This window comes from Gorilla gorilla, chromosome 14 (assembly GCF_029281585.2).
Source record: "Gorilla gorilla gorilla isolate KB3781 chromosome 14, NHGRI_mGorGor1-v2.1_pri, whole genome shotgun sequence".
NCBI classification, from domain to species: Eukaryota; Metazoa; Chordata; class Mammalia; order Primates; family Hominidae; genus Gorilla; species Gorilla gorilla.
The window spans coordinates 23,212,218-23,224,350 of NC_073238.2; positions in this window are offsets into that span (position 1 = coordinate 23,212,218).

Genomic DNA, 12,133 nt, shown 5'->3' on the forward strand with positions numbered 1-12,133 from the left:
ATATTTAGAATTGCTTCTTTAAGATATGGAATTACAATTAGGATGCCTAGTCCAAAGATTAAGTTTATAAATATTTCAAAGGTGCCTAAGGAATATTGACATTTGGGAGGCCTTTGTATAGGTTTTCCACAGCTATTTTAAAATAATAATAAAATTAATTTTCTTACTGTAAGTATTAATGTGAGTATCTTTTCATTTGAGTGTATTTTTTTCAGACAGTGCAGGCAATGGGACAGTAATAAATACAAAGTTTTTTTTTTAACATGACTAAAGTACACTTATTTTAGAAAAAACTAAAAAATAAGCATATATACTAAAAAACAAAGGAAAGCATCATCTATACATGTCCCATCTAGAAAATCGGTTCTCCAACTGGGGACCTTGTTCCTTGAGGGGACATTTAGCAATATCTGAAGACATTTTTTAATATTTTTTATTAAAATTAAAATAAACCTAAATTATACATAATATTTGTACATACTTACAGGGTACATGTGATATTTTGATATAAACATATAATAAATAATAATCAAATCAGGGTGACAGATATTCATACCCTCAGGTATGTATCTTTTTTGTGTGTTAGGAACATTCTAATTTCACTATGTTAGTTACTCTAAAATATATGATAAATTATTGTTAACTATAGTTGTACTTTTGTGCTACCAAATGCATTTTTGATTGTTACACTACTGCACCCAGGGATACTGCTAACACCCTACAACACACAGGACAGCCCCACCACAAAGTCTTCGGGCTGATTGTCAATGGTGCTGAGGTAATCTAGAGGTAACTGCTGTTAAGTTTTGTTATCTAGGTAGCTATTAGTACACACACAAAGGCTGGGCATGGTGGCTCACGCCTGTAATCCCAACACTTTGGGAGGCTGACACAGAAGGATCGCTTGAGGCCAAGAGTTTAAGACCAGCCAGGGAACACAAACATAGTGAGACCCTGTCTGTACAAAAAACAAAACAAAAAACCCAGGTGCGGTGGAGTATGCCTGTAGTCCCAGCTACTCATGAGGCTGAGTGGAGAGGATCACTTGAGCCCAGGAGTTTGAGATTGGGTAGTGAGACAAGATTGTGCCACTGCATTCTAGCTTGGGTGGCACAGCAAGACCCTGTCTCTAAAAAATAAAAATTAAAAAAATTATATATATATTTATTTTTATTTTTTTGAGACGGACTTTCACTCTTGTCACCCAGGCTGGAGTGCAATGGCATGATCTTGGCTCACCGCAACTGCCGCCTCCTGGGGTCAAGCGATTCTCCTGCCTCAGCCTCTGGAGTAACTGGGATTACAGATGCCTGCCACCACGCCCAGCTAATTTTTGTATTTTTAGTACAGACAGGGTTTCATCATATTGGCCAGGCTGGCCTTGAACCCCTGACCTCAGGTGATCCACCCACCTTGGCCTCCCAAAGTGCTGGGATTTCAGACGTGAGCCACCGCACCCAGCCGATAATTTTTTTTTCAAAAGTACGCATACACCCACACCCACACCCACACCCACATGAAGGCGGTGTTTTTTATGTATACTGCGTTTGTATGTAACTATGTAACTTGCTTTTTTCCTCTTGATACACCAGAGTGCTTCTTCCCTATTTTGGGTCCCAGGCATCGATGCTCTGGCTTTAGTGTTCCTGAGACTCATCTGGGGAACTTGTTAGGATTCCTGCCCTCCAAGCTGGAAGTGCAGATTCAGTCTGGAGGGGGGCCCGGAAGTCTGCACTTTCATGAGCATCTCAGGGGGTGCCAACTCCCTTTGATAAGCATCTCCTAGGACGTCCATGGACCCCAAGCTAGGACTCCTGAGTAAGTTTCCTTGACATTGTATATCCATATGCAGTATGATTTTGGGTGGATTTAAGGTACATTCCATGGAAGGATGTACCATTCCTTATTTTTTCAAACAGCGATGTTGGACATTTAGAGATATTTAGGTGGTTCCTTTTTTTTGGTGCTACTGTAAACAATGCTATGGTGATCATCTTTGTAACTGAGTCTTTGAGGTCAGTAACAAACTATCCTCTGGAGTGATTTATGCTGACTAAGCAGTGACTGAGCAGGAATACAGGTTTCCCCATTTTGGTTGGCATTACCTTTACCCCCGTTCTAAGCACATTACAAAAGCCCTGAGGCCTCAGCTGTGGGTTTTGGGCTCTTCCAAGGAGACAAAGGAGCTATCATAATGCTGGGAATGATGGATCCAGGCTGTGGGGATGCTATTGTGGACACAGGGCAGCATCAGAGCTTGGAAAAGCCTGCATAGCTGGCCAGGCTCAGCGTTTCCAAGAAAGGATCTAAAGATGGATGAAGCATCTCCTATCCTCAACAGGCAGCCTCAGGGATGGCTATTTCAGCCAGGTGCTTTTTACCTCCAAGTAATTAAGCATCCTGACTCAACCAGTGTAGGTGGCAAGGAAAATTTACTAACTTAATGCCAAGGCAATTTGCCAAAGAGGAACCAGAATGTGCAATACACAAGTGTTAAGGTCTCAGGGATTAATACAGGGAATACAAATTGAAATAATAATGTTACCACTTCCCATTCATTAGATTGGCAAGAGTTGGCAAGAAGTGAAAGAAAGACTCATATATACTGCTAGTGGGAGCATAAATGAATAAAATCAGATAGGACAGCAATTGGCAATATTGACTAAGGCTGGAGGTACACATTCCTTACGACCTAAGAATTCTGTTCCTTGGCATGTGCTCCAGAGACAGCCTCACACCTGTGTTCAGGAATGTTCACTCAGCATAACTTGTAATTAGGAAAATGGAGAACAGCCTAAATGCTTGTCAATTAGGAGTGCAGATAGACACACTAGGGACAATTTCCATGATGGACTATTTCACAAGAGGAAAAAATGAACACAACAGAATTCATGTATCAACATGGATAGTCCCCCAAAACAATGTTGAATGAAACATTAAGTAGTGTAGGGGTATAATTGGTATGATACCATTTATATGATGTCTAGGAACAAGCAAAACAATCCCTGATATTGTTGGGGGATATGTCCATATGTAGTAAGATTACAAACACACCTGAAGAAAGAATGCACGCCAAGTTCAGTGTAGTGAGAAGGGGAGGGGCTTGGAACCAGCAACTGAGTTCATGCTGTGTCCAAAATATTTTTTCTTAAGCAAAGAGGTATTCATTATGTTTTCATCTGCACTCTTAAAATGTACTCCTTAAATGTACTTTTAATGTATTTTAAAGAAATTTTAAATGAGATATTTAATAATACAAGTATTTGAGAGCAATAAAAAGAGAAAGTCCATACAAGGAAGATGAACTTAGACAGAGCTACCCGAGCAGGTAAATTTCCAGCATTCTTCCATCATTGTTGAGAGATGGGTGTCAAAGCCAGTGGTGTTCTGTTCTCCTTGGCAGGTAGATCCCCAAGATGGGGTAGCTCAATAAAATTAGCTGGTAAGATCACCGGACTCACTCTTCCAGGGATGACTCTGTGCACATTAGGAAGCCTGACATTGGTTTGCCTTCCAATGTCGCTCTTTGCTGTGGGGGCAATGTCCTGGGCACACATATTATCAGGACAATCTGCAATGGACTGGATGTTTGTTTCCACCTTAAATTCATATGTTGAAGCTTAATGGCAATGTGGTGGTATTTGGAGGTGGGGTCTTTGGGAGGTAATGAGGTCATGATGGTAGGACCCTTGTGAATGGGATTAGCGCCTGTAAGAGGGGGCCAGAGAGCTTGTGCACTTCTTTTCTGTCATGTGAGGATGCAATGAGAAGACAGCTGTCTGTGAGCTGGAAGAGAGCCCTCACCAGAACCCAACCATGCCAGCACTGGCACCCTGATCTTGGGCTTCCAGCCTCCAGACCTGTGAGAAATAAATGCCTGTTGTTGATTAGCCACCCAGCTTGTGCTATTTTGTTACAGCAGCTTGCACTGAGTAAGTTACTCCCTTACTTGCTGTAACCGTATACAGGAGGGGCCTGTGCATTTGGTAGCTTGGGTTCATCCCTGAGCCTGTGAAACTCAGATTTGAACTCATGTATTTTGGGTGCCATGACTCTTGTCGAGGCAGAGTGGAAGGGTAAGGGCATGGAGCTAGATATCCAAGGTGACAACAGGCTCCCATGGTGCCTGAGTGTGCATTAAAAAAAGCACCCCTTCCACAAGACATTCTCCAAACTGTCGAACCAAACCCACCAGCATCTTCCTACCTGCCCATGTGCCGGGGTGGGGGGAAAATTAGACATGTTTGTCTCCCCACTACAAATGTCGGCCAAAAGATCCAACTGGAAAATGCTTGCTACTACCTTCCAGTTTCACGACCCTCTCAGCTAAGGAAGCCCTTCCTGCATCCATGTCTCTCTATGCCTGTCTGTGAAGTCCCAGCTCACAGCTGACCTGGTTAGGTAAGCACTGTTATTTTGTTTCAACGGAGGGAACCTTTGGATTACATGTACATAGCTAGTCAGTGGCAGCATTTGGTTCATCACGCTGGTTTTAAAAACTCCATTGCCTTTTCTCTTCATTAGTCTTATCATCTTATGAAGAAAGTCAACTCAGTAAAAATATCCGTCAAACAATGGCTTAAGGATAAGCGTACAGAACAATCAAATCAGCTGACAGAATATCTGGCTTTTCACCCAGTTATAAAATGTTGTGCTTTGCTTAACGTGGTGAAGAATGAAAGCTGCTAACAGCTGGTTTCTTTCTCCCAAAATGTGAGCCCTGCTATGGGAGAGCGCAACCAGCAGGGGGCGCTGGCGTCTTTCCCTGAACTTCTGGGCACGCTTGAGAGAGGGTACCTGGCGGGTGGGCAGTGGCCTCAAGGTACCAAACGAAGAGGTGGGCGCAAGGTGTGCTGATTGGACTCCATTGGCTGCGCTGGGTTCCCGTAGCGTATGTGAGAGATACCTGTCACCACTTCCCGGCTAAGACCCAGCCAGTTTCAGCAAGGACGTTCCCTCCACCGGACCCACCAGGACCCACTCCCTGCAGGGCACCATGGTCCCTCTCAAGAGGCTTTGGAGGAACTTGGGAGTTACAGGGTGTTCCCCTGATGGGAGAGTCCCTGGCATGCCGCGTGTGAATGGGGCTGGGTGCTGGGTGTGATGGGGGAATGTAGTCCATGTTAGTTCCTCCTAAGAGCAGCCACTAAGAGGACTCTGGGGAGGGACAGATGGGTGCAGTGTTTTAACCCACAAATGGGAGGGTAATTCTGGCATGATGGTGGTTTTAGCAATGTTAGTAATGCACGGACCACCATAACCATGATAGTGAAGCTACATGTCTAAAAAATGTAAATCAAATCAGGCCCCCTGCTAAAAATGACTCAATGGTTTCCCATTGCCCCCCCCCTTTTCTTGAGGCGGAGTTTCACTCTTGTCACCCAGGCTGGAGTGCAATGGCATGATCTCAGCTCACTGCAACCTCCGCCTCCTGGGTTCAAGCGATTCTCCTGCTTCAGCCTCCTGAGTACCTGGGATTACAGGCGCACGCCATAACACTTGTATAATTTTTGTATTTTTAGTAAAGATAGGGTTTCACCATGTTGGTCAGGCTGTTCTCGAACTCCTGACATCAGGTGATCCACCCGCCTCGGCCTCCCAAAGTGCTGGAATTATAGGCATGAGCTACCGCGTCCCGCCCTCCCATTGCTTTTAGTAGAAAATACAAACTCCTACCCGTGGACTATTGGGGCTATCACGATCTGGGCTCTGCATCTCCATCTTCTCATGCCAATCCCATCCTCTGCCTCCCCAACCCCATCGCCCTTCCTCCTGCATGGCTGCAGCCACACCTGGCTTCTTCTCTTTAATATTCCTACCATGCCTGCCCCACAGGACCTCCGCAGGAGCTGCTCTCTCTGGGGTGTGCACTTCTGGCTCAGGGCAAGGATCCATCTTTCTCACCCTTCAGGCCGTGTATAGATAGATGTCCCTCTGTAGTGAGGTCCTCACTGTCCAGCTCATTACGCTTCACCCCGGCACCCTGTCCAGCCCCTTCACAGTCAGCTGCCATCTGTGTTTTCTTATTTATTGGTGGTCATCCAGTCCAGTCCTGGATGGGACTGCCTGCCCCATGAGGGCAGGAGCTTTGCCTTCTCCTCTCCCAGAACCTCCCTGATGTGGTTGCTTGGACACGTGGGCCACCCTCCCAACACCAGACTATCGCAGGGTGCGGGAAGGGCCCGGGCCGCCGCGGGCCTTGAGGATCGCCATGTTTCCTTCTCTAGTTTTTGAGACATTGGTGAAGATCCTCTGCCTGCTTCTAGCACACACGTCCTGACCTCCTTCTGCCTTCAAGACACAAGATGGTGCTTTAAGCCTGGTTGTTAAGAAAGAGGACTACAAACACTTGAGTTTCTTCCCTCTGCTCGCTCTCAGACGTGGCTTGTGAGGGGATTTGTGGGGTCCACCTCTCCACAGCTTGGTGGGTGGGTTCCGTCCTCCTCCTCGGACAGGGCAGGACCAGCAGCCAATCACTCCTTCCTGCCAGAGAAGGAAGTGGCGTTCAAACTGTTTTTCTGACAACAGTAATATCTGCCCACACTCCTCCAGCAGGCATCTCTGAAACATCAGTTTTGGGTGATTGGTCTAAGCCAAGCACCTTTGATAGCAAGGGTAAGCCCGCTATCCTTTGCTGGAGATGGGCACGGAGAGGGCATGTGAAGAGTGCCAGACCAGGCGTTGACAAACTATGGCTCATGAGAAGAATGGAGTGTACATTTTTAAAGGGTCATCTCTCTCTCTCTCTCTCTCTCACACACACACACACACACACACACACACACACACACACACACAGAGAGAGAGAATATGCTGCAGAGATCATATGTGACCTGACAAGCCTAAAATACTCACTATCTGGTCCTTTATAGGAAATGCTTACTGACCCCTGGTCTAAACACTGAGAGGTAAGGGACCTCTGCTGCACCGCCCTGGAGGGATTTTTGATCCCTAAATAAGAAGAGGTGAGGAGGAAGCCTGCCCTTCCTCCTGGCCTGAATGTGCTTCTGAGAGGCAGTCAAGCCTGGAACTGTGGCAGCCGGCTTGTGACCATGAAGCAACCAGCCCAAGAAGAAAGGCCAACCTGCCAAGGAGGGAACAGGAGCCTGGGGCCTCGAGGACTTTGCTAAGCCTCCGTGTGACCCTGGAGCCACCTTCCTCTGGAGTTCTTTTGATGGCAGATAATTCAATGTTGTCATTGTTCAAGCCAGGAGTGGGTGAACTTTTTCCGTAAAGGGCCACATGGAAAACATTTTAGGCTCTGTGTGGGCCATGAGATCTCTGTTGGCACTACAACCCTAAAAACAACCATAGACAATGTGTAAATGAATGGGTACACCTATGTTCCAATAAAACTTTATTTATAAAAATAGATGGTGGACTGAATTTGGCCCTGAGGGCCAGAGTTTGCTGTGTATTTTGTTTGTTTGTTTGTTACTTGCAGCTGACCTATCCTAACTAGTACTCCCTGAAGTCTGCCTCAGCTCAGAAGCGCCCTTGGGTTCCAAGCCACAGGGGCTAAGCTTGAGTGTGGGTGGGGTCTGCAGCAGGGTGGTGGGAGGGATAAGCACATAAAGGCCCACACATTGATCTGCCCTTTCTATGGTCCAGGTCGTGCTTTCCTGCAATATCTTCTCATCATGGGCCTAGCAATCATAATGGGAAGGCACCACTTTAACAGAATGCTTTCAGCATTTCCAGGCGGTCCCTGCTTGCCCTCAACACTACATGGAGGTCTCAGCCTCCACACCCAGCATGTTTGTTAAGCAAGACTAAGCCACATGAAGCAACAGGGCAAGGGGAGGGCCCTTGTGTTCTCAGGGTCCCACGGCAGAAGTGTGGTTCCAGGAGAAATGGGGGAGTGTGCCCTTCCCTGAACAAGCATATTCCCTCAGTGTGGAGGAGCCCCTCCAAAATTTACAAGTGCTGTGATGACACGATGCTCATTCAGACCATCGGCTGCAGACGGATTGCAGAAATACGTAAGGGCTCTGTCCTTGGAGGTAGGATCTGGTTGCTCCTTGTCCCTAAGCTTGGCCCTGAAGGGAGGGCAGGATTCCAGCCAGAGTGAATGAAGAGTGAGGCTTTGGGGAAGGGCTCGGATTGCCTCTCGTGCTTGTGTTCAGATTCCTGCTGATTGGTTGTTCCCCAGGGAGACGAGGCTTCGAGGCCAGGTCTCTGCTCTGAGTTAACTTCACCACCCTGCACCTTGGTGGCAGTAAGAGAGCGACCTCAAAGGGCCGCTGAGAGAATTGAGGTGGATGCCTGTACAGCTCTAGGTATGGCACTTGTTCCGGCCCCTGGCAAGCTCTTACCACGGTTGCAGGTGTAATTTCCAGTCTCTGCCTCCAGGGATTGCTGCTGAGCACAGACACGTTTCTCTGCTCACAGAGTGAGGACGCCAAGATGATTCTCAGATCTCTGGTTCTGTATACAGCCCAGATAGCCTGTGAAAGGGGGAATGATAACCCCCAAAGATGTCCACGTCCTAACCTCCAGAACTAGTGAATGGGATGTTGGCAGAAGAGACTCTGTGGATGAGATTACTTCAAAGATTTGCGACGGGAAGACTATCGTGGGTTATCTGTGTGGATACGCAATGTAATCACAATGTGTCCTCATAGATGAAGAGGGAGGCAGAGGAGATTCGACTACAGAAGAGAAGGTGATGTGACCGTGGAGGCAGAGATTGGAGTGATGTGCCCACAATTCACAATGCCAGCAGCCACCAGAGGCAAGGAATGGATTCTCCTCTAGGGCTTCTACCAAGGGTCCTGGCAACACCTCAGTTTAGTCCAGGAAGACTCGTTTTGGATTTGTGACCTCCAGAACTATGAGAGAATACATCTGTGTTGTTTGAAGCCGCCAGGTTTGCAGTAGTGTGTTAGAGCAGTGTGGAAAATCCATTGAGTCCCATTGCCCTGCTTTTTATGCCTTGTACAAAAGCAGAAAATGGTATGGATGGAATGGGAGGTCATTATGTTAAGTGAAACAAGCCAGGCACAGAAAGACACACATTGCGTGTTCTCACTGATTTGTGAGATCTAAAAATCAAAACAGTTCAACTCATGGAGCTAGAGAGCAGAAAGGTGGTTACCAGAGGCTGGGAAGAGGAGTGGGGGGCTGAGGGCAGGTGGGGATGATGTTAGAAAGAATGAATAAGATGTACTGTTTGATCACACAGCAGGATGACTGTAGTCATTAATAACTTAATTGACATTTACAAATAACTAAAAGAGTGTAATTAGATTGTTGGTATTAGAAAGGATAAATGTGCCGGGTGCAGTGGCTCAGGCCTGCAATCCCAGCACTTTGGGAGGCCGAAGTGGGCGGATCATGAGGTCAGGAGATCGAGAGCATCCCAGTGAACACTGTGAAACCCCATCTCTACTAAAAATACGAAAAAATTAGCCTGGCATGGTGGCGGGCACCTGTAGTCCCAGCTGCTCAAGAGGCTGAGGCAGGAGAATGGCATGAACCTGGGGGGCGGAGCTTGCAGTGAGCAGAGATCACGCCATTGCACTCCAGCCTGGGTGACAGAGCTGGACTCCATCTCAAAAAAAAAAAAAAAAAGAAAGAAAGAAAGGATAAATGCTTCAGGGATGGACACCTCATTCTCCATGATGTGCTTATTTCACAGTGCATGTCTGTATCAAAACATCTCATGTACCTCACATATATATGCACCTACTGTGTACCCAGAAAAAAATTAAAAAGAGCATAAAAGAAAAAAATAAAAGCAGAAAAGAGGGCAAATGAGAGTCGGGGACTGTGATCTCATTTTGCCCAGGATGAAGCTGGGTGACCCGGGTACAGAGCAAGCCCCTTGGCTTCTTTAGCTCCCATGTGCAGAGTGAGGGGCGGATGCAGGGACAGGGTGTGACTTTGATGAACATTCCCTCCAGGTGGCTCTGCCCTCGGCCCCCTCTCAGGATTGTTTGTAGCTCTTTGCCTCTTCTTGGCCATTTGGAGTTTTCAGGGGCCCTACTAGGTCCTCTTGACTTCTCACTTTGCTCTCCTTGGTGGTCTAATTCATGGCCAAGGGCCCACCTGCCATCCAGACACTGCTTTTCAACCTGACCTCTCAGCTCCAGGCTGGTTATTTCCAACAGCCTACTTGGGTGTCTCAAAGGCACTTTACACTCAATGTGTCCAACACTGAACTCAAGGCTCCCGGCATCGCCATTCAGTTCTCCCTCCACATTTCCAACCCTATGGATTGCACTAGCGTCTGTCCATTATGCAGGCCGGGCTGCAAAGGCTGTCTCAACGCTGCCCTTATGCTGTCGGGGCTTAGAACATGACACCCCAAAGCGTGGTGCCTCAGCCTGAGTATTTTGAACTGAAGTACATTGGAAGGAACTCAGAAGCAAGGTCTTTCCAACCTTCTCCTCACACCCTCTCTTCTGCTTGCCTTCATCCTCCAAAGTGAGTCACAGAAACCAGAATTTATCTTCCTCAAGATGGGTCATAGAACCTAGAAACCCTCCTGCTAAAGCAAACCATAAAACCTAGAAAGGTCACTCTCTATCTTCTCCTTCTCCTTTGAAAACTCTCATTTCAGAAAGGGTCCTGCCCCATACCCAGGAGGAATGGAGGCTACACAGAGAGGCTGAGAAGAATCTGAGCAGACAGTTTTGCTGGGTCCCCTTTCAGTCTGTTCCCAGTAGGTCATACCCATTTGTCCAATCACATTTCTAGCTGGCTGTCCATTCTTCATCTAATCTAAGCATAAAAATTAACAGTTTTCCTTGGGCCTTTGGGTTGTCATTTCTGAAGCCTCCCATGTCACATAAAACTTGGATTAAATAAATTTGCTCTGTTTTTCTCTTGTTAATGTGTCTTTTGTTATAGGAGTGTTGGTCGTGACCCTTAAGATGGATAAGTAAAGGACTCACACCTTCACAGCCCTACAGCCCCATCTCCAATAAGTAGCCACACCTGCCAATTCTACCCACAAATACCTGGATTCCGCTCATCTCTTCCCATTGTCATTCCTACCAGTCAGTTCCCTGTCACCATCATCTCCTGATGGGTCTTCTGGAGCAGCGTCCTCACTCATCTCTCCAGTTCATCCCTTGCTTCTACCAGTCTGTCCTTGCTATGGTAAAACGGGCATTTGAGAAAGGCAATTACATGGTTACCCCTCCCCTGCTCAGCACCCTCCAATTTGATGGACACCAAAATCCTTGCCTTGGTCCCCTTGGTCCTGTGTGCCCTCCTCTCTGGCCTCATCTCAAGCCACTGCCCTCGTGCCGCACTCTTCCTCTGTAATCCACAGTGCTGGCTTCTTTTCCTTGAATGTGCTATGCTCCCTCCTGCTGCAGGAAGGCCTTGCACTTGCTGCTTCCTCTTCTTTCTTCTAGTGAATTCCTACTCCTCCTTCAGCTCTCCATTCAAGCCAGTGCCTCAGGGAAGTCTTCCCTCACCTCTAGACCAGGTCTGGTGTCCCTGCCATGAAGCCTCACAACACCATCCAGCTTTCCTTCCTTGCATCTGTCATAGCTTTTGATCATACAATGATGTGTGGGACTTTCTGAATAGTGGTCCCTCTTTACCAATTAACTGTGAGCCTCAAGAGGAAGGACCAATGTCTGTTTGCTCCTCCTCTGTATCCCTAGTGGTGGTAGAAGAGGAGGTCAATAATTATCCTCAAATGAACTAAAATGAATGGATGCTTAGATCTTTTTTTTTTTGAGACAGGGTCTTGCTCTGTTGCCCAGATGTGATGATCATAGTTCACTGCAGCCTCGACCCCTGGGGTTCAAGTACTCCTCCCACCTCAGCCTCCCAGGTAGCTGGAACTACATGCATCCACCTCTATGCCTGGCTAATTTTTGTATTTTATTTTATTTTATTTTATTTTTTTAGAGATGGGCTATTTTTACGTTGCCCAGACTCGTCTCGAACACCTGGGCTAAAGCAATCTGCCCACCTCGGCCTCCCAAAGTACTGGGATTACAGGCAGGAGCCACTGTGTCTGGCCCAATGCTTAAGATCTTTTGAGACAAAAAGGAGGAAGTGGGAGATAGTTTCAATACCACAGGAAGCTCAGGAAAAAAAAAACACTCCCCAACCCCCCCAAAAAACATACATGTATTTATTTGATATTTGGCTTTGCAGGTTAAAAAGT